We start from the raw sequence: 27,173 nt of genomic DNA on the forward strand, positions 1-27,173 counted from the left end.
CATGTATACACTGCTTGCCAATATGAGAATAGCGTTTACATACATAAATGAAAACATGCTGAGAAAGATAATAACATCATACATCAGACCAACTCTGGAGTATGCATCAGTAGTCTGGAGTCGTCATCTCAAAAAACACATAGACAAGATTGAAAAAGTTCAAAGGGCCGCTACAAGATGGGTACCAAGCTTAAGGGATTTAAGCTACGGAGAAAGACTAAATAAACTTAATCTACCAACACTACAGGAGAGAAGGAAAAGAGGTGACATGATTATGCTATATAAATGCATATCAGGGCAGGAGAAAATAGACATAAATGATTACTTAACGTATGGGGAAGCATCAGCAAGAGGACACTGCAAAAAACTGTATAAAAAGGGAGGTGATAAAGACGTAAGGAAATTTAGTTTCCCAAATAGAGCAATTGATCAGTGGAATGCACTACCGAATGAAATAGTGTGTGCCAAAAAAAATTCACAAATTTAAGGATATATACGATAAATATGGTTTAAGACACTGGACAGTACGAGCTGGACTCATTCCTGTAAAGATACAATTAGGTAAGAACACACACACACACACACACACACACACACACACACACACACACACACACACACACACACACACAACTCAAGTAACAAGGCCATAGTGCATCTGACTTCTGCTGTGCCATCTATTATTTTTAGGCAACAAAATTTGAGCAATATTTTAATGTTTGAAAAATACATTTTCCTCGTATACCTCCTTGCTGAAACCTTCCAAATATACACCTTGGCTACTCCAGTACAAAATTAAAACCATTTTTTTAGTCCTGTGTGTGTGTGTGTGTGTGTGTGTGTGTGTGTGTGTGTGTGTGTGTGTGTGTGTGTGTGGTTCCTCTTTGATCACAATATTATCACATTAGCTTCTAACACGCTGAGCCTCTTAAACCACTTTCTATCTATGTATGTAAGTATTTATCTATCTATCTACCCATCTGTCTATATCTGTATCTATCAATGTATATATATATATATATATATATATATATATATATATATATATATATATATATATATATATATATATATAAAGTGAGTTTTACGCCAGGTACCCCTTTTTTGGATAAGGGCTAAGGCGTTGCCTCTGGGTGGAGGACTTTGATTTGGAGCGTGTAGCATTTTATGACCGGATGCCCTTCCTGATGTCTACCAATGACCCTTGGGTGGATTTGATCCTCCGACCCTACGATCCGAGCAGAGCGCTCTAACCCACTGAGCCACGGCTGCTACATATATATATATATATATATATATATATATATATATATATATATATATGGAGCCTCTGTACCACAGTGGTAAAGCGTGCGTTTTCGTACACTGAAGAACTAGGGTTCGCGCCCCGCCAGGGTAATAAACTTTGGGAGCGTTCTTCTGGCCACGTACTGCACTGGCGGACACAAGGGGTGCTGTGGTTGAACCAGAGTAGCATACTATAAAGTGTGCTTCCACCTAGTCGGCTTTCACAGTCCGATTGCACTTGGTTAACAGACTACACACACATCCAAAGCCACTCCAACACTACAGTTACACTTACAAGCACTTCTCACCCTACATACAGTCTCTACCAGACAGCCTAAGCCACTTGGTAGAGATACATTGGCTGTATCGTCCCGACTTCGGTCGGGATAGGCCGGTCCTGCAGTGGACACTCAAACGGCTGATGAGATGATATAGATAGATATAGATATAGATATTATATATATATTTACATAAACAGAGAGAGAGAGAGAGAGAGAGTTAACATCATTTTTCACCCATCTAATATTAGTGAACAAGATACAAAAGTTATAGGGTAGAATGATCAATGAAATATGATTTGCTGCATATTTCTGACGGGGTTAGGGAAACCATTTTTTTTTTTTATTGTTTTAAAGACTTAATTCACTATCATTCTGCTCGCCAAGATCTTGGCTCTAAAAACACACAATTCTCTCCGCCGTTACTTCCTACCATCCATGGTGTTTCTTTTCCTCATAATATACGTGGAAGAGTTCACTGTACAGATCTTTCTCTAGGCATTCTTTCATCCAAATTAACAGCTGGCTTTTTACAGAGGCTCCATTTACCCCTGCCTGAAGCACATGGTGGGGTGGCTAACCAAATACACCACCTCTAATAATGGTGAACTCAAAGATTTAAAAACATTAAATTCACCAACTTATTACGTCCCTGATTTGTTTTAGTCTCTCTCTCTCTCTCTCTCTCTCTCTCTCTCTCTCTCTCTCTCTCTCTCTCTCCTATCGATATTTAAAACATAAAAACATAAGAAGAGAGGATTACTTCAGTAGGCCAGTTGGCCTTGGTAGGCAGCTCCTGTAGGAGTAACAAAACTTTAGAAGATAAGGACAGCAAAGATGAAGGTTCTCCGACCACCAAACCTTCCGGCCAAACCGGAAGGAAAAAGTAAGAAAGGACACAACGCAGAATAGAAAACTGGCTCTCGTCTCGCTGCTCTTCGAAACTCGTGTTTGCAGTCCTTCCCGTCTTATACTGGGTTGGCAACACGCAACTCGCAACAGACTCTTACCTCCTAATGTTACTAACGCAAGGGTCAAACGGTAGTCACATGATATTATGTACACATATGGACAACCCTGGACTTAGTGTTGTATACGCTGTGTGGCCAAGCATCTGACTATTGAAGGATTTTGATTTTTTTTTTTTTTTTTTTTTTGGATTTTGATTTTTTTAAAACATATTTAACAGGGATAAAATTCGTAGGCTACTATGTTACCTTATTATTTCTCACTTGTATGAAACCAAGTATAATTAGTCTCAACCAGTAAAGAAAAAATCGTGACTAATAATATTTCGTCAGCTAAACAGTTTCGTCAAACTTGATTTTTAGCACTGCCCGAGAAGGATGATCTTCCTGAAAATTAGTAAACCACCACAATGGAATTATGTGATACAACAGTAAACAAGTTAGATATTTATGTAACCATTTGTAACATGTAATATGTAAGTATAGCATGTAAGTGTATTGTGTGTTCTACTTAGGACGCCATGACCTATGTTCTAAGTAGGGCGCCATGACCTAAATCCCTTACTAAGGTCTGCCCTGATTCAAATTTTGCTGATGCTCTCAGTTCATAAGAGCACGCCGGCTCTCTAGCCAGTTGGTAACAGCGTGGGGACGAGTGAGGGTGGAGGTTAAACAGCTGTGCTTAATACGTTATCAGAAAACCACTCACGGACTTGAATTCACCTACAACTGACGTCAAGGGGGTTTAACATTTAGTGAACTCCCTATATCCTAGAGCACCATAAAACATAAGCCACGATTATCTCACGCATATATAATAACGTGTATCATCACAAAATGTAAATACATGTAGCACAGTGATGTATTTCACCAGTCCCACATCCCTGCCCTTCTCCTACCATCCCCGGTGCCCCTTTTCCACCCAGCGTGTATGTTGAAGTGTCATAAACTAGTTCATGAAATGATGCAATAAATTAGTCTGTGCCTAATATTACTTAGAATGAAATTATTTTAAAACTGTTCTAACTTTAACATCAGGCCGCTGTATAATAATATAGCCAAGTTCACACAAAGCATGACACCCGGCAGCACTAGATGCCAGTTGTTCAGATCATACATCGCACCTTCGCGTGTTGTAATACACTTCAGGAATGGATATTCTAAAGGTACAATTATCATTAAACTATCTGAAGCCTAGTATACGTTTTTATCCAAATTTTATAAACGCAATCATTCTGGGACCAATAGCTGACTTTCTGAACTTGATCTTCACTGATATCTTCTAAGGGAGTGTTTTGGTCATGCTCTGAGGCCCAAGAATAACGTCAATATATTCGATTTTAGTGACTGGATTTAAATGAAACTCTTTACTAACAAACTTCAGTTTGACAATCAAATGTTGCATCTCAGAAATTCCATGACACTTGAGCTACCACCAGTGCTGTAAATGAAGTGTTTCTCTCCCACCAGTGTGTTGCTGAGTGGCCATTAGTTGACTCAATTCACTGATCCATACATCAAGCCGTACTCAATTACTGATTGTATATTTTAAATTCTCATGATATTACTCAAGCTTCTTTCCTAGTTCTGGGGCCAGCACAAGAAAAACAGATTAAAAACAACACTCTCACTCCTTATTAACAGAGAGAAATAATTATTTAGGGGAAAAACAACTAAGCCGGTGGTTAAGTTGCACCGAAATTGCGCTGGTTTGGAATACAAGGGTTAAATTATCGTTAAACGATGAAGGAAATCGCCATCAAAATATGCTGTTACTCCAAATATATTGTAATGAAATGAAGAAACTCAGTACCACATGCACTTTAACCGGTTCAGTAATAACGAAAAATTTGAAATTATTGTGTGGTTTCAAAGTCGTGAATCACCCTGTTGAAAGACTCCATTAGTGAAATGTGGGTGGCAGTGTGCATGGAGTTTTGCAATAAATTAGTTGGTATGCCCGTGTGTGTGTGTGTGTGTGTGTGTGTGTGTGTGTGTGTGTGTGTGTGTGTGTGTGTGTGTGTGTGTGTCAGACAGCAGGCCAATTCATGCTTTGTGAAAGGAGTATACTGACCACTTTTTTTCCTTCTGCCACAACTTCAAAAGGAAAGACACCATTCCGAGCACAGCCACGTTAATGAGCTTATAAAGTACGATACCTGTGCTGAATGGGTGAACTGAGTGTTTGACTTACTGTGACAAAGAAATTTTTCCTAATCTGAAAAAAAAAGTAACCTTGCGGTAATCAATATGCAGTCCTAAAAGTTAAGGTAATGTTAAAGAGTATTCCTCAAACGTAAAATGTACACCAGTATATACATAATGGTTTGGTCTGTATTTGGATTGCATTCAGTCAAGATCGAATGTTGTTGTGGCTGAACCAGGGTTACTTTTGACAGACAATGTTCTTTTCCTGTTGTTCACCATTCTCTCATCGGTGGACTGTGTAAGATGTGGCACGTTTGTATGACCAGACCGCAGATTCACTCAATTATATCAGTGCCATCACCTGAAACCGTCCCTCTCCAGCACCTTATAATTTATTAACTAACTGAATCCGATGACGTATGTTTCATTTTGTTCTTGATATCTGTGTAAGTCTTTCTTAAACATAGAGAGACTATTTGAACTGGAGGGATTAGATATAGCCTATATCAATTACATATCCACTATATTTCCTTTTAAAGTTCAGTGAAATCGACTAATGATATCGCAAATAAAGATAAAAGTACATCGCCGGATTCTAGTAATTTTTTTTTTATGCGAGGAAGAAGGAACCAAGGGCCATGAGCCCGCAATAAGAGTTCCCTCCAAGAGAAAAACAAAATACAAGAAAGAGCCAAATTCAAGATCCATTCATTTTGAGATGCCTGGACAACCTGCGTTTGAAAGACTGGAGATTATAGGAAGCAGGAAATACAGAGGGAGACAGTTCCAGAGTTGACCTGTTGCATATATGATGGACTGGGAGTAACGGTTAACTCTTTCATTAGAGAGTTGGACAGAAAAGGGATGAGAGTTTGCTGCTAGACGGGTGCTACACGCCCGTCGTAGAGGTGGAGGAATGCATGCAGACAGTTCAGAGGAGCAGTGACCATTAAAGTAGCGATAGAAAAGAGATAAAGACGCAACAGTGTGGCGAAGAGACAGAGGTTGAAGGAAGTCAGTAAGAGAAGGAGAGTTAATGAGATGAAAAGCCTTTGACTCCACCCTATTGAGAAGAGCTGTATGTGGGGAGCCTCCCCACACATGAGAGTTGTACTCCACACAGGGGCAGATAAAACTCCTGTATAGAGTCAACAATTGTGCAGAGGTAAAGAATGAATGGAGTCGGCTTAGCACACCCAATCTATTGGAAGCATATTTTACAAGAGATGTAATATGATCATTCCAAGATAAGTCCCGAGTAAATGAAACCCCAAGCATGTTCAAGGATGATGCAGGATTAAGCTAAATATTATTAAACATTAGTGGGTATACCTGTGGAAGATTTTGACGGGTTGATAGGTGCAAGAACTGAGTCTTAGATGCATTAACCCCTTTACTGCGGGGCGTCACTTTCATGGCGCTTGGGAGCAAGGGATCATACCGCAGGGCGTCACTTTTGTGTTTCTGTGTTATTTTGAATTCGCTCGGGCTTTCAAGTGGTGGCTTGTATCATCTATCAGTACTACCAATGTCCAACACTAGTCATGACTCCTAATCTCATCTGTCTCCCATCCATTGTTGACAATTTAGCCATTTTTCCCCATTCTTGACTCCCCTCCATTACCATCTCCTCTCGCCTGCCCAGCCGTGCTACACTAAGTAAATCTTCCCTGGAATTTTCCACTGATTTCATCCATTGAAATAAGCCCTATGCCCTATTCTTATACCAAATAATATATACAAAAAGGGAGAAGCCTAAGTGATATTTACATTCACCTGGAACTACCTAATTTATTATGTATTGTCTAGATTTCCTGCCAATCATTTCATTGTGTATATATTAGCAGCTGTCACCAAGCTGACATTGGCAGCATTGCACTCCCCCTAGGCAGGCCACCACACTGTATTCAGTTTACTGTCGTCTTTCAAGGTGAAACCACGTCGGATTCGCGTCTGTCCAATTCCGCCGCTTTTTAGCCCCATGCAAAGGGACCTGTGACCTCTACCCCCTACTAAACCTCGTGTGGAAAGGAGTAAAGGGCTAAATGACTGCTGTGGAATGTGAACTGGCTAATTTGTCAATGAAAATGATAGACAGTGACTACTATCTTTCTGGTGAGTAAAACAATGCAAGTGGAAATGTAAATAATGTGTAATGTGTAAACAGCAAGTGAAAGGAATGACTGTAAATATAAGTGAACAGTGGAAAATAGTTTTATATAAGTTACTGCAAGTGACAGTACATAACACAGTGTAAATAAAATAGAAATGTAAATAATGTAAATAAAATAGAGAATGTAAATAGAAATGTAAATGAAGAGTAACATAAGAATACGAGTATATATACTAGGAATAATGAAAGTGAAAGTTTCACTCTAGCATGTATGAATACTATGAGTTATGAAAGTGAAAGTGACAGATTCTCTCTCAACGCTCGTATACAGGGCGAGAAAGTGAATGCTACGTATTTTACTGAAAAAGAAAATGAATGCCTTCAGTGACAATAAACTACTATTACTGAAGGAAACTTATGGATAAAGACTGTAGATATATATAAGTGTTATGATTATAGTAATGGAAATATAAAGTGTGAGTGTTTTTATGAATAATAAATGACAGAACACTAGCGGTGAACGATCGCAAGTGGGAAGGTCATACGCGCTCGTAATTTTCATTGGTTTCACATTTTTTTTTTTCGGAGTATGGATTCCAAACTATTTGAGAATCATAGAATAGTGTTTCTAGTGATAATATCATGCTGTGGTAATCATATTACGGGTTGTCGGAAAGTGTAAAGTGGACACTTCGTTACCCAACTTCAGAGGTCTCCACAAGTCCTACAGTACTCGACGAAGGCTCAACAAACATCCCAGGAGAAAGCTGAAGGTATGTGTCATATGCATATGTAATTTTAATATTCTAGGACTAATTACTGATTTTTGGCAAATATTTTTTGGGAGTCTCTCGGAGCGTGAATATGCCCGCAAGACACGCAAGTCAAGTAAAAACAACCCCGCAGTTTAGGGGTTAAAAACAACAAGATTATTTTTACCACAATCATAGATACGAGCCAAGTCAGACATTAGGTGTGCCATAGCCTCATCCCTTGTTTGTTGAAGTAACTGCTGAGATGTGCACTGCAGGAACCAAATGGAAAGGTGAAGGGTGGAGTCATCAGCGTATGAGTGGATAGGGTTAGATGCACAGCTTAGGTCATTGATGAATAAAAGGAAGAGAGTTAGTGATAGGACAGAGCCCTGAGGAACACCACTGTTGATAGATCTAGAAGATGGCCGTCTACAACAGCAGCTATAGAACGACCAGAAAGGAAGCTAGAGATGAAGGCACAGATAGAAGGATAGAAACCGTAAGAGGGCAGTTTGGAAATTAAAGATTTATGGCAGGCTCGATCGAAAGCCTTTGAGATGTCAAGTGCAATGGCAAAGCTTTCGCCAAAGTCCCGAAAGGAGGATGACCAGGAGTCTGAAAGGTAGGTGAGAAGATCGCCAGTGGAGCGTTCCTGACGGAAACTGTACTGACAATCAGAAAGAAGGTTGTGATAGGAAAGATGCCTTAAAATTTTCCTATTGAGAATTGACTCGAAAACTTTTGAAATACAGGACGTTAAAGCAATTGGATGATGGTAGGACGGTTGGGAGTGGTCACCCTTCTTTGGGACTGGCTGAATGAGAGCAAACTTCCAACAAGAAGGAAAGGTACAAGTTGACAGACAAAGGCGAAAGAGTTTGCCTAGGCAGGGTGTAAGCACAGAAGCACAGTTCTTGAGAACAACAGGAAGGACTCCATCAGGCCCATATGCCTTGTTAGTATTTAGGCCAGTGATGGCAGAAAATACATCAGCTGAAGAAATTTTAATGTCAGCCATGAGGAAGTCAGAGGTGGGAAATGATAGAGGAACAGCACCGGAATCGTCTAAGGTGGAATTGGAGGAGAAAGTTTGTGCGAAGAGATCTGCTTTATCAGTAGAAGAAATAGCTACAGAACCATCAGAGTAGAAAAGAGGAGGGAAGGATGATGAGGTAAAGTTGTTAAAAAGGTTTTTGGCAAGGTGCCAGAAGGAGAGGGAAGAATTCCAGTTGGAGAGTTGAGAGCATTTAGTACGGATGAAATTATTTTTAGCAGAGCGAAGAACAGACTTAGCATGATTCTGGGCAGAAACGTAAAGATGATGTGATTGAGGGGTGGGTTGGCTCCAGTGCCTTTTGTAGGCCATCTCCTTGTTGCGGACAGCATTAGAAAAAGCGTGATTAAACTAAGGCTTTCTTGGGTTAGTCAAAGGATATGAGAAAGGAATGTATGCTTCCATGCCCGAGAGAATAACCTCCGTAATGTGCAAGGCACACTCAGATGGCTCCCGGCCATGGAAGCAATAATCATTCCAGCGAAAATCAAAGAAGTACTGCCTGAGGGCCTCCCAATCCGCGGCTCCAAAATGCCACCAGCGACGTTTCCCTGGAGGGTCCACAGGCTGTACCGGAGTGATAGTACAGGTTAAGGTGATAAGGTTGTGATCGGAGGAGCCCAACGGAGAGAAAAGATTAACAGTGTAAGCAGAAGGAGTAGTTGTATGGAAGAGGTCAAGTATGTTGGAGCTCTCTCCAAGGCGGTCTGGGATACGGGTAGGGTGCTGTACAAGCTGCTCTAGGTCATTAAGGATAGAATAGATGTAGACTTGTTCACCAGATGGATCAGTGAAAAGAGAGGAGAGCCAAAGGTGGTGGTGAACATTGAAATCTCCTAGAATGGAGATTTCAGAGAAAGGAGAAATGGATAGGATGTGTTCCATTGTAGAAGTAAGATAGTCGAAGAATTTTTGATAGTCAGTAGAATTAAGGGATAAGTAAACAGCACAGATATATTTAGTCAGAGAATGACAGGAAAGCCGAAGCCAGAGTGTAGAGAATTCAGAAGAATCGAGGTCAGGAACACGAGAGCAAGATAATTCGTTGCGTATATATACACAACAGCCACCTTTGGCTTTGAAATGAGTATAGAGAAAGTAGGAGGATACAGAAAAGGGTTTGCTGTCAGTTGCCTCAGACAGCTGAGTCTCAGTTAGGAAAAGAAGGTGAGGTTTAGAGAAGGAGAGGTGGTGCTCAACAGAGCGAAAGTTAGAGGAAAAGCCGTGAATGTTGCAGAAATGAAGAAGAAGAGAGTCAGACAGTGGTTCCAGGCACCTCGAGTCGTCACCGGGAGAGGGGCGGAAGGTGGGGGTATTTATGGTCCCCCCCCTGGGGACTCAGAGGCTGGGTGATAAGACGCCATGATTTTTTTTTGAATTTTGGAAAAGGAAGTTTGGTGTGTACTGTGCATGAAGTTTGGTGTAGATTGTTGGAGAAATTTGTGTTGGAGAGCATGCTGGCCTACTCTCTGTGTAACTGAGACACTGAAAAAGTTCAGCAAAGGGGGATGGTCAGGAACTAGTCCTGAGGGCTGATGAAACGGGAGCTCCAGCACTCCCTGTCATCAGATTTCCATCCAGTCCCATAATACTAATTCTTGGGCGTAAATAGGCCGAGTGGTAAGCAACCATCATGCCCAGATTTATTTTTATTTTATTTTTACAAGACTCATGGCACCAACCTGAGGGTAGTCAACTTTAATCCATAGCATTTTTTAATTTTACTGTAGATGACTTTGGGCATAAACCTAATGTTCTTCCCCCTGAGTCGCAGCAACCCTCCTTCGAGCCACATCTTTTACAAGTCACCATTCAGTGCCAATAACCGTTGTCTGTATATATGCTCGGTCTGTCTCATTCAGAACTCGTGTGACTTTATTTACCGGGATGTTTTTACCGTACGTTGTTGATCTGTAATACCAATATAGTCTACAGCTGAGAGTTTCAAGTAACTTATCTTTTTCCGTCCGCAGACTGAGATCGGTCTAGCGTCTTATCAGACATACAGTACTAATTACTACTACTTGACCATCACCTTCCCCAGGAAGAGGCCAGTCTACTTCCTTAGAATCAGTTTATGCAATAGAAAAGCCTCAAATCAACTCCTGAAGTTTTGAACCATTGCACGTAAAGAACGGCATTCAGCGTTCACTTCATAGTAAAAATATATTGACTGAGTGCTGATGAATTTCGTTTAGGCAGCAGCTGCCTAAACCCAAGAATCTAAACCTTGAATTCTGTAATGAAACATCTTGTCATGAGGCAAATTTGACCAATGGGCATATTAAGGAAGATTAGCGAAGTGGTTCACATTATCATTCATTGTTTAGCATCATTTTCTATTTAGATGACTTCCTATATAACAGAAATATATAAATTTTCTGAAGGGAACTGTTGTTGAAAATTGTTCTGACTTAAATATTTGTGGAAAACTAAGTATGATATTCTATTTCTTTATTTCGAAATTCCTATAACTTCCCTAGATGATACTATTTTTTACTTAGGTATTACTGATACGTAGCACCATATATCTTTGTGACTTCCTGTTTAACCTACCTAATACTGATTTTACTTTTTCCGTGGTGTAATTATTGGATGTGTGGTTGCCAGAATTGCTTAAATGATAATGGTATTATTGTAACTGTGCCAGAAAAGTATCGCCTGCAAGTTATGAAAACCAAAAAGGCAATATTTTGTACACAGTATTAACATATAGTGCCATCAAATGTTGGACAAAGTTCCAGTCCAACCGTTTGATTAGGGTGATGTAGTCTTACCTGGGCATCAATTCAATGAAGGTTAGTGGTAAATTGGATAAACTTATTGACATACGCTGGTAACTCATTCGTCTACACTGAGAGCAAATACAAAGAATGTTTCTTCTCTTTCGGACCAAAACAATAATTAGCCACAGATCTTTTTTTGGAAGAAATAATATTGTACAAAATTTCACAGCTACAAGATAAGATTCCTTATGACGTGCACAACTGTAATCGTGATATTTCGTGTCTTGACAATAGCCAGACTTCTGCCACTACGCATTCGCTTTCCTCTCTCTATGATTTTTCATGAGGAGTCACAGTGTGGACGACTCAGATACAGACAGAAAAAAGAAATACACATCTCAGGAGAGAGATATAATATCAAAGTGAAACTCAGGAGCAAGAATAAACTGAACATGACTCTCCCGCTTGCACTCTCTTGCCACCAAACCATTTTCAGAAGCTCCAGGAATTGATGGAGTATGTGGTGAAATGCTGAAGCATGGGGGAGAGATAGTAGTGAAATGGATATGGAGGATGTGCAGATTGGCCTGGGAGGAAGGTAGAGGCCCGGAGGAGTGGAAGTAAGGAATAATTATTCCCCAGTATGATGGAAAGGGGGTAAAAGAAGTGTGTGGTAATCATAGGGACATTGATCTTCTAAGCGTAATAGGAAAAGGATGTGGTAGGATACTTATTGACAGAGTTAGGGAAAAAACAGAAAAAATCGTCGGAGAAGGACAAAGAGGTTTTAGGAAGGGAAGAAGTTGTTTAAATTAAATGTTCATCATTAGGTCTTTAGTGGACAAGCTCCTAGAGAAGGGAAAAACGTTGAATGCAGCCTTCATGGATTTGAAGAAAGCATATGACAGAGTGGATAGACAAGGAATGTGGAAAATATCAAGAATATTTGGTGTAAATGGGAAGTTGTTGAAAGTCCTGAAGAGTATGTATGAGGGAGCTAAGGCTGCAGTGCGTGTTGAAACTTGATACTGATCTGAGTAAATTTTTCTGTCTGAAAGTTGGATTGAAACTGGGATGTGTCACTTCTCCGTGGTTGGCAATCTGCATATGGATGGGGTTATTAATGAGATACAAGGTAGGGCAGTGGATGTTGGAGCGGCCCTAATGAGAGAGGGCAGCGTTTGGAAGCATCCTGTACAGTTGTTTGCAGATGATACCGTATTGATAAATGAAGACAAAGGGGAATTGCAAGGCTTGGTGAATGAGTTTGGAGGAGTGTGTTAGAAGCAGAATCTAAATGTGAATGTAGGGAAGAGTAAAGCAATGGTCTTTGAGAGAAATGAAGTCACTGAATGTACTGTGAGGCTGGATGATGAGGAAATGGAAAGTTTGAGTGCATTTAACCCCTACACCGCGGGCTTGTTTACCAATGACTTGCGTGTCCCGCGGGGTTATTTGGGCTCCGACAGACTCTCAAAAAATATTTGCCAAAAATCAGTTATTAGTCCTAGAATAATAAAATTACATATGCTTATGGCACATACCTTCAGCTTTCTCCTGGAATGATTGTTGTGCCTTCGTCCGTTACCGTAGGACTTGTGAAGACCTCTGAAGTAGGGTAACGAAGTCTCCACTTTACACTTCCCGACAACCCGTAATATGATTACCGCAGCCAGATACAAACACTATAAACACTATTCTGCAATTTTCAAGTAGTTTGGGATCCATACTAAAAAAAAAAAACACTGTGAAAGCAATTGAAATTACAAGCGCGTCTGATCATCGCAGTTGCGCTAGTTCGCTCTAGGCACTCTGTCATTTATTATTCATAAAACCCCTCACACTTTATATTTATATTACTATATCACACTTATATATATTTGGAGTCTTTCTCCATAAGTTTCCTTCAGTCGTATTAGTTTATTGTCTCTGAAGTCATTCAATTTTTCATTCAGTAAAATACGTAGAGAGCCACGGATTCACTTTCACTGTTATAAATTATTTGTACTCATATTCTTATATTACTAATTACTTACATTACTATTTACATTTTCTATTCTATTTTCAATATTTGCCCTGCTATTTTACTTACACTATGTTATTCACTGTCACTTTCAGTAAGATAAAACTATAATACACTGTTCAATCATATGAACTGAACATCCATTGCTTTCACCTGCTATTTACACATTATTTACACATTATTTACACATTATTTCCAAATAATTCTGCTTCCACACTTGCACTGATAGAACTGCTTCTGGCTGTGGTAATCGAAGAAGCAGGTAACACAGAGGGGAACCTGGCACTCAGCGCACTGCCAAGAGGTGCGTTTATGCTCAGGTATGCGGCGTGTGGTATGCGCACATACCTGACACCTGCAAATCGCAGCCTTCCTTTTCCCTGTGGCAGGCATTAGCTCAAGTCTGTGCCGATCCATATACGCCCTCTGCTCAAGTCGGTCGGGAAGTGTTACTGGATGGCGCCTTGGAGTTGCTGCTTGCACCCTACCATATCTTTCCAGCAGCTGCTGGACACAAGTCCTGGCGAACAACCTCAGGGACTTGGGTGGCTTGACCTTCATCTTGTACAGGATGAAGGCGTTCAGCATCGTCATATCTATGAGATGCAGAAAAACTTTTCTGTACCACCTAGTATTCTTCCTGAGGCAGTTGATCTCACCAATCATCATGTCGGACTTGTCCACCAGCCGCATGTTGATATTATAGTCCAACACAGCATCAGGTTTCATCACAGGTTCGCCTGTCCTACGGTCGACCTTCCCACTGTCTCTCATCTCCCCCTTATGTACGGTGGTGAGCATGTGCACGACCCTCTTGTCATGCCACCGTATTGCCAGCATCTTCTCACACATGCGTAGGTGCACGTCTCCTCGCTGCGAGGTTCCCGCCTCTGGGAATTTGGGGAAGTTGGCACGATTACTTTTCACAGTGCCGCAGGAGCCAATGCCGTGCTCAGAAAGGTATTTGGCAAGTTTCGGTGCTGTATAGTAGTTGTCTGTATACAGCACATGATTCCCACCAAAATACTTTTCTAGGAGCACTTTCACTACACAGCCTGAGAAGCCAAGGGGGTGTGTTTTATCGAGATCGACAGTGCTGGCTGAATATATGACGAAGTCAAGAATGTACCCCGTCTTACAGTCGCACAGTACAAAGAACTTAATTCCAAAGCGATGGCATTTGCTTGGAATGTACTGAACAAACCGAAGACGTCCTCTGAACAAAACCAAGGATTCATCAATGACAACCTTCTGAAAGGGGTGGAAGAATGACATGACCTTATCCTTCATTCTGCTCAGAATCTCCCGGATCTTCCAGAGTGGGTCGGTTTGGGAAGGTACATTGTTGTCAGCAAAGTGCAGGTTTCCCATGATGTTCCAGAAGCGATCTCTGGCCATGTACTTATTGAAGGTGGGTGAAGGTAGTAAGGGGTCCATGGACCAGTATTCTTCCAACTCATGCTTCTTGGAGTGTGGCATGAGAAGCATGAGGGCAAAGAACACATACAGCTCCTGCACTCCCAGCATGGACCACTGTTGCATCTTGGCCGCACCTGTACCACTTGCAGCACGTTGTGATTCATACCTGTTGGTCTCATCACATATGTGCTGCATGACTTCGTCATCTAGGAAGGCCAAAAGGTAGTCGACACACTCAGCATTTTCGTCCATAGTGAAGGCAGGCTGAACACCTGAGGAGCTCTCATCAAAAACAAGATTTTCGGGGACAAAATCTGACCCTTTCGTCCACGCAAAGGCGTCCAGGATTCCCTGTCGTGGCGGTGTAGGGCGGGTGGTGGTGGTGGTGGTGGAGGTTGGCTGTGAGGGAGGTTTATCTCTGTCAAGGTCACTCTCACTGACCCTAGGTTGCCGTATAGCACTAGCAGCCCTTACCCTACTAGCTACACTACTTTTCACTCTCCTAGATTTACCTCTACCTCTACGGCCTGCCTTCACTGTTGATGCTGGTGGTGACTCCGACGACGAAGACTCCGGAGATAACTCAGCTGACGATGATGAAGAGATGAGTAAAGCGGGGCTTGGGGATCGGGGAGGTGAATGCACTCGTGACTCATGGCGGGCTGGGTCACATGGGAGCATTGTTCTGGGGCTAACATGCTGCCTTTTCACTCCCTTCCCAAATTCTTGTCCTTCCTGCACTAAAGGCTCCTTTCCCTTGGAGCTAGACACTGATTCACTTATTGAAGCACTCATTGTTGCTGTTTCTGGCGCGATAACCTCACCCGGCTCATTACACGATTCACCCGAATCGTCATAGTCACTGTCCATCATTATCATGGACAATTCTGCCAGTTCACGTGCCACTGCAGAGTCACTAAGGCCTTTCCTGCTTGCCTCACCACTTTTCTTAGGAGTAGAGGTCACGGGGCCCTTTGCAATGGGCGCAGAAGTGGCAGGAATGGCGGGGCGCGAGTGCGACATGGTTTCTCTACAGCGGAGGACAAGGAACTAAATGCCGCGGCTTATCTGAGAAGGGAAGGGTTGACAATGACACTTTAGGCTGACTGCTGCTAACTTAAAGGATAATTTTTTATAGGTAGAAAATCTCGGCAATAAATAAAGAAATAGGTAGTTCCAGGTGAATGTAAATGTCAGTTAGGATTCTCCCTTCCTTTCTGATATATATTTTTATTACAGACATCGATTACAAGGCATAAATCAAAGGGGAAATTACCGTGGTAATGTAGCGAATGAATGCACGTGAGGTTTTGTCAGGTGATAATTAGCCAATTTCTGGTGTATAACACTATCACTTACCTGTTTTTTTTTTTTTTGGTATATATTATTTGGTATAAGTATAGGGCATAGGGCTTATTTCAATGGACGAAATCTGTGGAAAAATCAGGGGGAAATTTCCGTAGCGCAGCGCGGCGTGGGTGGTGAGAGGAGAGGGTAATGGAGGGCAGGTAGAGAGGGGAGTCACGAAGGGGGTAAAATCGCTAAAATGTCAACAATGGATGGGAGTACAGATGAGATTTGGAGTGCTGACTAGTGTTGGACATTGGCAGTACTGATAGATGATACAAGCCACCACTTGAGAGCCCGGGATAATTCAAAATAACACAGAATCACAAAAGTGACGCCCCGCGGATCCATTGTGGCCGAGCATCACGAAAGTGACGCCCCGCAGTTAAGGGGTTTAATACTTGGGTAGTGAGATGAGTAAGGATGGAAGTTTGGAGAGTGAAGTGCTTGAAAGGGTACAAGGAAGGAAGGTTGCTGGTTCTTTGAAAGCAGTGATAAGAACTAGTGAAACGAACATGGAAGTAAAAAAGTCGCTACATGATAATATTGTAATACCAACTCTGACATATGGAATTGAAGCTTGGACCTTGTTGGAAGGGCACAAGTCAAGAGTGAGAGCAGTGGAAATGAGTTGTTTGAGGGGAGCAAGTGGAGTTACAATGAGAGACAGACTGATAAATGAGAAAGTGAAGGAGCGCCGTGGTGTGGTTGTGGATGTGATAAAAAGCGTTAGGAGAAATACACTGAGGTGGTTTGGCCATCTGGAGAGAATGGAGAGTGAGAGACTAACGAGGAGAGTGTATGTGAGTGAGATGGAGGAGGGAGGGAGAGAGAGAGGGAGGCCGAGGATAAGATGGAGAGATGAAGTGGAGAGGTATATGAGAGAGGGGAGCGTGAGCTGAAAGCTGGGCAGTGAAACGGCGGGGTACAGAGTGATGGGGAGGCGATTTGTTTGTGGTCATCCCATACGGGATTAAGGCGTTTGGCAATAGATTAATAGTTAGACAATTTTGATAAGTTTTGTCGCATTTCCTTCACTTCCTTGAAAGAGATAATCTTGTCATTGTATTATTATTATTATTATTATTATTATTATCATTTAGTATTATATTATATTATATCATTTATTATTATTATTTTTTTTTTAATGCGAAATTGCAGAAGCTCTCTCGGGGTTTCCTTCAACATTGCAAAGCCGTTACACAAGCATTAAGGCTTCCTCGTTTAGATGGAAAGGGTAAATCGCCAAAACTACATCCGTATCGACCATAAAATATTCAGGAGTCCTGATCACTACAAACGCCACTTCGTCCTTGTTCAGGAGAGGAAAAAAATGTGAGAGCATTAGGCATGACCCCCAAGCTGCACTTAGTAATAAAAGAAATATATCAAGTACCGGTAGTTTAACTTCGTGCTTTGATGAATTCCCATAAGCTCAAGATCAATCAGGGAATGCAGAATAACTGATTGATCTGTTTAGTTAAGTAAATCAGTTTCGTCAAACTTTTATGATCAGGCGAATACTTATAAGGTGTAGAGTACTTGCCCAGCCCCCAGGGATGCTAAACAACTCGTAACATTCTCCGTGAAATTCTCATTCTTTATTGTGTTTACTCTCCACTGGACAGAATTAACCTAGATACAGGAGAAGCGCCATCAACCCCAGAAGTGTTGATGCTCGTAATGGCATTATGTCTTCCATATACAGGGCCACTTCGTCATTTCTAAGATCCGTATTATCCTTGGTCAAGGAGGCTCACTAGCAAGTCTCCCTTGCTAGTTTATTTATTGCTTGAAATTAGCATATATACAAAAAAAAAAAAAAGGAATAATACTATCACATGTCTTTGATCTACATAATACTCCGCACTTTGTTCTTCTCTCAGCTATGAACAGGCACAATTTTCAAGCTACAGTGTTGACTATATGCATGAGCGTAAGTATGTCCCAGAAGAAGGTCTCAGTTACATTTGGGGCAGTGTATGTCCCAGAAGAAGGTCTCAGTTACATCTGGGGCAGTGTTAGGGCTGTCATTATGCAGTTTGCTGAAAAGAAAAAGAAACAAACAAAAATGTATGGCCATGAAACTGGGTATCACATAAACAATTTGGGGGTGATGAAGAGCACATCGTTGCTTTCAGTTCCGACCTGGCAAGAAATTATCCAGAGTTTATAAGATAACGGAATGAACTTCTGTATCACTATACTTACTTAGCCAGTAAGGTTTTTTAGGTTGTTGGCACTACAGGAACTGCACTTAATTTTATCCAGTGGAATATACCTTTTTTTTTTTTTTTTTTTAAATAACAGAACACAGGAAGGAAAATTAAATGAATAAAAAATTAATCCATACACCAGATTACTGGTGTCCTCTCTTCATATAATACCTATAACAGTTAGACTTGAACAGCTGTGAGTTGAAGTTTGGAGGGAAACAACTCTGAGGAAACGAGTTTCAGAGAGATGCAGTTCGGGAAATGAAAGAATTCTGATAGGCAGAAGTTCTGCATTATGGATGAGTGACATTCTAGTCATGAGCGCTACCAGATGGTCGTGTAGCACGAGGGAAGGCATGGGGAGGTGGCATCATGGACGCAACTTCGTCTGAGCATTTGTCATAAAACTATCTGTAAAATAATGCCAGGGAGGCAACATTCCTTCCTACTTGTAGGGGAGGTAGTTCATCTGTAATGGCAGGGTTGTTAATAATTCTAACAGCTTTGTTCTGAAGTTTGTCTAGTTGTTTTGATGCAACCTCTGCACATCTCTTCCACAGGGGTGAGCAATATTCAAGCTGAGAGCACAAATGAGCCTTATAAATTATAGCTAACTGCTCGTCAGTGATGAAGTGAAGTCTCCAGTGATAATATCTACACTTTTGAGGATAGTCATAAAGATTCGTATGTGTTTTGATAGTCCCAAGACAGTCATTGGTAGCACTGAACCAAGGAAATATTCAGTTTTTCAAGATAAAAATGAGCATAGTAGTATGTGTCGTTTATCAGTGAGTGCTGTCATGGTGGAGTGAGGAGATAAGCATGACCAGACCATTATCTGTACGTCAGTTGTAATATATATAATATGCAAAAAAAAAAAAAGATTCGAAGGTTTGTTTATATAACACTGAAGGTTCTCGGTGCTTTTGTAATTACACAAACTGTCCTTAACTTGGCTAACTTAAGGAAGGGCAAGCTGAAGTGCTGGTAAAGTAAATCAAACAGTGAAAATCGTGACCACTCCTTAGACTTCTCGTGGGTGTGGCCCCACTCCACCTTCAAGCTGCCCTGTTAATACTCTTCCCCCAAACTGACCTATAACCGATAAGCCGGTTTTGACTACCACTCTCAGTTTACCAATACTGTATTAATATTTCAAATGACAAAAATGCACAGGGTGTTCCGGCAACCTTGTTAGATCTCCTTTTTAACGAGGCTGAAAACAATGATGATGTGTCTTAAGAAATTTAATATCCGGCGCTGTAAATCTCTCTCTCTCTCTCTCTCTCTCTCTCTCTCTCTCTCTCTCTCTCTCTGTTTAATAAGGTACAGTTTCTCTCTTTCGTTTTCATATACTCGACCAATTTTTGACGACAGACAGCTGAAAGTTGTATGGGCAGAGCTGAGAGCCAGAGACAGGTTTTGCCACTATGGTACGTCTGTCATTACCTTAAACTTCTCCTACCCCAAAAAACACACACACACACACACACACACACACACACACACACACACACACACACACACACATAGTTGGTGTTCTGCAGATGAGTTAGGGCTCTAAAACATATCTTAATCATCATATTTTTAGACATGGGACGATGAGTAGGAGCAGCTCTGTCATGCTGCTGACTGAGGTTGTACTGACGCGAGGAGCTTTACTCCCGTTGACTTAAAACGATGATCGTTATACTGGCCGTGGTGGTCCCGCGCATATCTAGTACTTATGTAGTTGTTTTATTGCTCGGATTCTGAACGAGGATTTGCATACAGAGAACATAATTCAAATTGTGTAGATAAATTTTGTGTAGGTGGATACATAATTTTATATAATTAATATTCATAACCTTGATATTCCGAGCACAGCAGGATTGTCTTGTTAATTACACACATATACGGAGTTACAGAACTCTAATGCACTTGATACTGCTTAATCACTAACTATTAAATGGACGTCAGACACACATATTCCACAGCACTCACATGATGTGTGGAAGAACATAATCTGAAATGCTTCATTGAGCTGTTGTTATGTATTGTTACAGGTACTGCAGCTGAAAGTCATGCCCTCTTTTCTTAATTATAAAAATGCTTCTATAATCTCATTTGACTTTATTTTTTATTTGTGTGATTTCATATAAAAGAGGATGAGAGTGAGCCATGGAGTTAAGTCTATAGCTGTCACTGGGTAAAACTCTGTAGCCTACTGGTATATCTCTGTAACGTCAAGGTAATTGAAATAAATTTTTGGACGTTTCCTCTCAGGTTTTGATCAGCTTTTGCAACCAATCTTATATTTTTAAACATCCATCATATTCACGTATAGGCTACAAATGTTAGCGACGATATAAGTGATACTCTAATTCATGAAATGTAAAACAACCCTCATCCTCCACCAGAGATGCTAGGAGGCACACAAGTAAGAACACAATGAGAACCGAGCCGATAAGGATGTAAGGGAGCGCATCGTTTCACTTCGGCGATATCATGGTTGCTAATTTCCCGTGCAGGCAGCGTGAGAGGGGTACTGCACTCCACTTCACCAGAATTAGTTGTAATACTACAACCAAAAGTACGCCCTTACTTCCTTGTCAGATGGGAAAGTTATTACGTGAAACTTTTGGAGTATCTGACACCATTATGAAAAAAAAAAAAAAAAGTATAAGGAACAAAACTCTATGTCGTTCGGTGACAAAAGGTGAAATATGAACGGTAGGTTATAGTGCTGGCACAGCATAGTCGGCAATAATTTGCTCGTTACGGCAACATTGCGGCCAGAAAATTTCCTTAAACTTTTTACTCGAAATTTATTAAAATCTTGTCCAATATACAGTAATCTGACATTCTTAGATTTCCGTAGATGGCATCACACGGTTTTGAAAGCCATTGCTCACTATCTCGTATTTAATTGCTTTGACATGCATCTCTGTTTATAACCGTAATAGCAGTAATTGCACAATGACCAAGAACACGCAGATGAAGCAAATTCCATGACTCAGTTCAATTTATTATTATCTCATGGTGCAATTTTCAGGTTGTTTTGGCTCCTTCAATTTACATCAGCTGAGAAGAGAAGAGACGGAGTAAAATATATGCAGATTTCACTGAACCCTTTACTGCCAGCGATCCTTCCGATGTTGAATACAGTCATTTGGTGTAAAAAGAATCTATTAACCGATCGATTGTCAGACGCCTACATCCTTTATACAGTGGCCACAAACAAATTGCTTCCTCGTCACCCTGTATCTCTGCCAAGCGGCTGCCGTCTATTCAACTCACATTCACCCCCCCATCTCATTCTCGGTCTCCCTCTCCCCTTCCCCCTCTATTCTCCATCTCACTCACACACACACTCTCCTTGTCAGTCTTTCGTACTCCATCATCTCCACATGGTCAAAACGCAAAACCAATAATGCGTCATGGGAGAAAATTGGTTGATAAATGAGAGTGACGGTAGCTCATTGGTTTCTATGTTAGGTTCGTGGTCCACGTGTGATGGGAGTCTGGGCCTCAAACCCTGAACCACTGCACACATTTACAGAGGCCGCTGGTTCTGTAGTATGTCTATCCATTTAAGCCACCAGATGTTTGTACCCTGATTGTTCATACTGAAGGTGCGTCATCATCACCCTGACCTCTTCTCATTACCTAAGAATAAAGCGAAAAATAGTCCAGAAAACGAGGAAACAGAAAACGCAATAGAGGGCGAACTGCCAATAGCATGCATGCCCAGTGAGACAGGCCAGACACCTCACTATTCAAGCCACAGATTCCCTGCTCTGCTTCACAGGACCAATTATCTGCACACACACACACACACACACACACACACACACACACACACACACACACACACCGCTCGCTGGTGCAGTGGTAACGTTCTCGCTTGCCAACTGGTGGACGGGAGTTCGTGCCTCGCTCAGGTTGCGAAAAGTTTCACTGACGAAGTGGGTGGTTACTGTCCCCCTTGAGCAAGGGGACGGGTGTGTGCGTGTGTGAAGGTCACAGCCTTGCCCTTAGATCGAACTATATGAGCTCTCAGCTCCCTTCCGGGAGGGTAAAAAGCTGACGATCACGACCATCAAGTGATCCTGACCGACCCGGTGAATTACATACACACACACACACACACACACACACACACACACACACATGCACGAATGCGCTAGCACCTGTGCATTGTTAGTACGAAGTATGCTTACTGTAAACTAACTGAAGATAATTTTTCTCTTGTTACGAGGAATCGTTTTTGCAGAGACAGCAAGAAGCTTGCAGTATTTCTTAAATATCTTTGACTTCCTCACAAAAAGAAATCATAGTTACGACAGCAAATCGATTGTAATCATTTTTGTGAATTGGGTATCAGGTCTCCATATTCAGTTCCGGGTAATGAACACAGTGTGGCAAATACTGTCCTGTCGACGCCTGGTGAAGTGATAGTGAGTTCCCGGATCTGACCGTGCTGTGGCCTATGTGCTACGATTCCTGTTCCAGAGGTGGCCACAGGTTTTTCTAACATGTAAATTTTACCAATTGTGTAGGTCACTCTCCTCTCCTTAAATATTCTGGACTACAATAGCCTTGCCTCGGGTTCATACTTTCCAAAGGGAGCAATATGGGACTAGCAGTTACAGTTTTTCAGAAATATTTCGTGGTAAGACCCAGTCGGTAGGGTTCATGGTCGGTCCAGGAATCGAACTCAGAACATATTGGCTGCTGCCGATTTTGCTCCCGACCGCACCATCGTCACTCCCAAATATCAGATAACTGTAATAGCTTCGTCAACATAGTTTTTTGTTAACGAACATATATTACATTCACTATAACTGTGCATAAAATTCCTCTTTTACTATTTTTAGTTCTGAGCTATAAGGAGAGTCACACAAGACGAAAAGGTGCAGAGACGGGTGCATGGCTGTAACATTGCCTTATTCTGCCATTGAGCTACAGGAAATAGGCTGAGGAAGGGATGAAATTTGCGCCTAGTCAAAGTGAATGAACCATGCTTACCTGTGAATTCCATAATGGTGTACTGAGGAGGCTATCAATAATTCAACTTCGATCCGTCAGGCTCTGAATCTCTAGGTGATCGAGTAGACGGCGCTGTTGACTATTATTTCACTGGGCAAAGGACTCATTCACAAATCATGGACGACCATTGAAGCTAGTAGCGTATGATCTCAGGTATATTTTCACAAGTTCACACCCTGCCGGTTCCCGTTTTTAGTACGGTATATGCCTTACCTATAACGTGTCATTTCCGGAATTAAATTGATAAGAACATTTTTCAGTGGTGAAAATTTTTAGGTAAAGTAGAGCATCATTTAATCCGAATATATTTCCGAGGTATTTCATATAAATGTTTTGGGAAATAAATGAAACAAGACCTGTTTATACCAGCTTAATTCCCATATGCATGTATCCATCACCCCAAAGCTCATCTTATTACGTATTGTTCCACTTAGTCTAATATAAAATCTACCTTCAGTTAGTTTAAACTAAACTTTTAAGGCTTTGCCTAAGTCCGCTTATGGATTCTGTGTTATCCCAAAGTACTATATAATATCGTAAAGTTAAACATATAGATCGGAATAAAAGAACATTATTTCATAATCTCCTTCCCCCCCCCAGAAAAAAAAACCATCATACGAAAAACCTTAAAATTTCATATAACGATTAATTTTTCATACTTTGCTGGTAACACCATTTCATGATGTCCTGGATGTCATGGTGTCGTTAGATAATCCACACAACATAAATGTGATCAACTCCCATAGTTAGGTGTTTCTCCATATACTACCCATGTGCAGACGTGGCTCAGTCGTAGTGCCGGAAAGGTTTCGGATATCCTCGTTTTGCTCAGACACACACAGTGCTTGAGCGCCAACATTCTTGACGGCTGGCTCAAATCGACCACGTTGGTCTGGATGTGTAACATGACCGGGTGTTATCGAGGTCAAAACGGTTATACTTTTTTCCGATTCCAGAGATGGGTATAAAGCCTTGGCTGCAGACAGCATCGATGCTGTCTGAAACACTACACACTGTCCAAGAACATAAATTCCTGCCATCATCCAGAGCCTTAGGAATCTAGCTTGATCTGTCACTTCACAACTATGCTTTCATCACTAACTTTTGAATGCAATTATGTTGCCTGACATAATATACCGTTCTCCTAAGCCCATCAAGCAGTCTCTATATGAAACTCACGGACACTTTTTCACAGCATTCATCACAAGGGTCTTCCTAAAACATGACTTTCCATACACCTCCCCGTTTTCGCACTCAGTTTACTGTACCTACATCACTATGCCTTTTTTTACAGGCTTCACCTCAGTTTGAAGACACACACTTTCCCTTCCACTCTACTGATAAATATTCTCGGTAATGCCACTGTTAATTGGTACTGCATGTCTTACGCAAATGTCAGTGCCACATCATGTCTATCCCCTGCCCGCCATCACCTTTTATCTTTCTTTCTTTACCTCTTTCTCTATAACGTGAAGTGTTGTCAGACACTGAATATTGGGGACGGAAGTTTGTAACTGGCTGTGTGGGAAACAACACTCCCACCCTTCCTCACACATGACCTATCTCCCTCCATCTCTCTCTTCTATCTCTACCTCCGTCAATGTTTTTAATGTCAGTTGTATTATGCGTCGAAACACTCATCTGCACTGCTGATTTGTAATGTACAAAAATAAACTTCTATTTGTCAAGGGTTCTTCAGTAATGTTAATCCTTTCAGAGGGGCTGAATCTTTCTGTTATGGCTCGGACACTAAACCCACGCGCATTTCCTATGGTGCTGCACCACGGAGTTATATTTGGCGGACTTCCAGCTTTACGACAGTTACACTGTGGGGATAAAAAGCTTCTCCTCCGATATTTTGTGAAATAACTGACCTATGACAATAACTTATTTTTAATTATGGTGACTCGTGATCCCTGTGATAACGTATAATAACGGGAGCCTTATACTCGTATATAAAAAGGTTCTATGCCTCTGATACAGCAGTTTTACCAAAATATAAACCAATGCATTCTCCCTCTGCGCTCCAAATGGCCACTTCGTAACAGAATGGTTAGAGGCAGATTAAACCTACAAACCAGACGCCATTCACAGTCTGTAAACTGTGGCTTCCATTTAAATGTGTATAGCAGGAACACTTATCCATCGAAAATGTATGACCAAACTGTCTGCTACATTCATGGAACCAGGCCTTCTTTCTCTTTTTCATAATTGGCTTTGTTCACATCTGAAAAATAATGAGTGCATTTCGTACTTACACTGTAAATCTACTTGAATATATGAACCTGCTAATAAAGTGTAATACCCTTTAACCATATTTTGTTATAACTTAGCCAATAATTATGTATTTTATGGTGTACAAATATCTGACTCTAATATTATTCACCACACATGAAAACTGACATGTATTCGGAGTTTATGTGAAATATTTATGATGTCGATATGAAGTTTCTTTTATTCGGACAAAAATTTGACTATTTATTTATTCTGCTGGTTGTTTCTCGAGAAATTCTTGGAATGGTTCTCCGCCCATAGATGCTGCCTGGTTATGATGCGTTATGAATGAAAATGATAAGTCCCAGATATGGAGTAACAAGCAAATTTTTTCCCCTGACTGTATGTGGCCGAGCAACATCGACCCCTAAAATGGTTTGCGATGATTCAAGCAGCTCACGTTTCGCAGCCGTCGTTCTTTTAGTTTCCAACTCCTCCAACCTAGTTCCAGTAATATGATATCCACGATTATCAACATCGACTACCTCAAACCTTGTTAGATTAGCATAAGAGATTCTCTATAATCCATTACTTCCTCATTATTACTGTATTTGGGAAGCTCTTCTCCAGTACGCCTCATCTCTGGGTAAGTCATCTGTGGACCGGAAAACATCCTGAACCCTCCCTCAATGTATGAATGTTAGCCTATCCTCAATGAGAAGCTGATTTCCAAGGCAAATGATACTAAACCCTTCTCCACATTCTACAACTGTCTGTCTACTTGCTTCAGAACCAATGGTTTTATATCTATCTATCTATCTACATATCTATCTATCTATCTACGTGTGTGTGTGTGTGTGTGTGTGTGTGTGTGTGTGTGTGTGTGTGTGTGTGTGTGTGTGTGTGTGTACGTACTTATAACTGCACATATCTATCTATCTATTTATATATATATACATATATATATATATATATATATATATATATATATATATATATCCATATACGGTATCTATCTATCTATCTATCCATCCATCCATCTATCTTTCTATATCTATATATCTATCTATGTTTGTATGTATGTATGTATATACATCTTCATATATCTATATCTTTCTATGTATCTATCTGTCTATACACACACACACACACACACACACACATATATATATATATATATATATATATATATATATATATATATATATATATATATGCAGCGGCTTAACTTGCTCTCTTGTTGCTGAACTTGGTCTTAAAAATTCTCTACACTCTCGCTTTGGTTCTACTATCATTTTCTTACTCGGATGTCTACTTATCTCAAATTCTACTGACCATACCACTGTCTTTGATTTTCTTGCCGCTAAAGTGAATAAGCTTTCTAACTCTCTCTTGTGAGATCTCCATTTAAGGTGATTTTGATGTTCATCTCCCCTAAATCTTCACTATTCTGTGATCCACCAGGTGAACAAGTTTACATCTTTTCTATACTTAGAATAACTTGTACTGCATGCAGTATCCCTGGCCACCTCGAAGATCGTCGAAACATACTGAACAATTCTCTACAACTATTACTTACCCTGTTTATCATTCT

General features: G+C 40.9%; 1 pseudogene; it reads right to left on the reverse strand.

Annotated features, from left to right (window-relative positions):
* LOC145406399 (protein sax-3-like) overlaps positions 1 to 27,173 on the reverse strand; it is a 558,017-nt pseudogene that overhangs the window by 370,119 nt on the left and 160,725 nt on the right.

This window comes from Coenobita brevimanus, chromosome 70 (genome assembly GCF_032717465.1).
Source record: "Coenobita brevimanus isolate Jiangsu-jjx chromosome 70, ASM3271746v2, whole genome shotgun sequence".
NCBI classification, from domain to species: domain Eukaryota; kingdom Metazoa; phylum Arthropoda; class Malacostraca; order Decapoda; family Coenobitidae; genus Coenobita; species Coenobita brevimanus.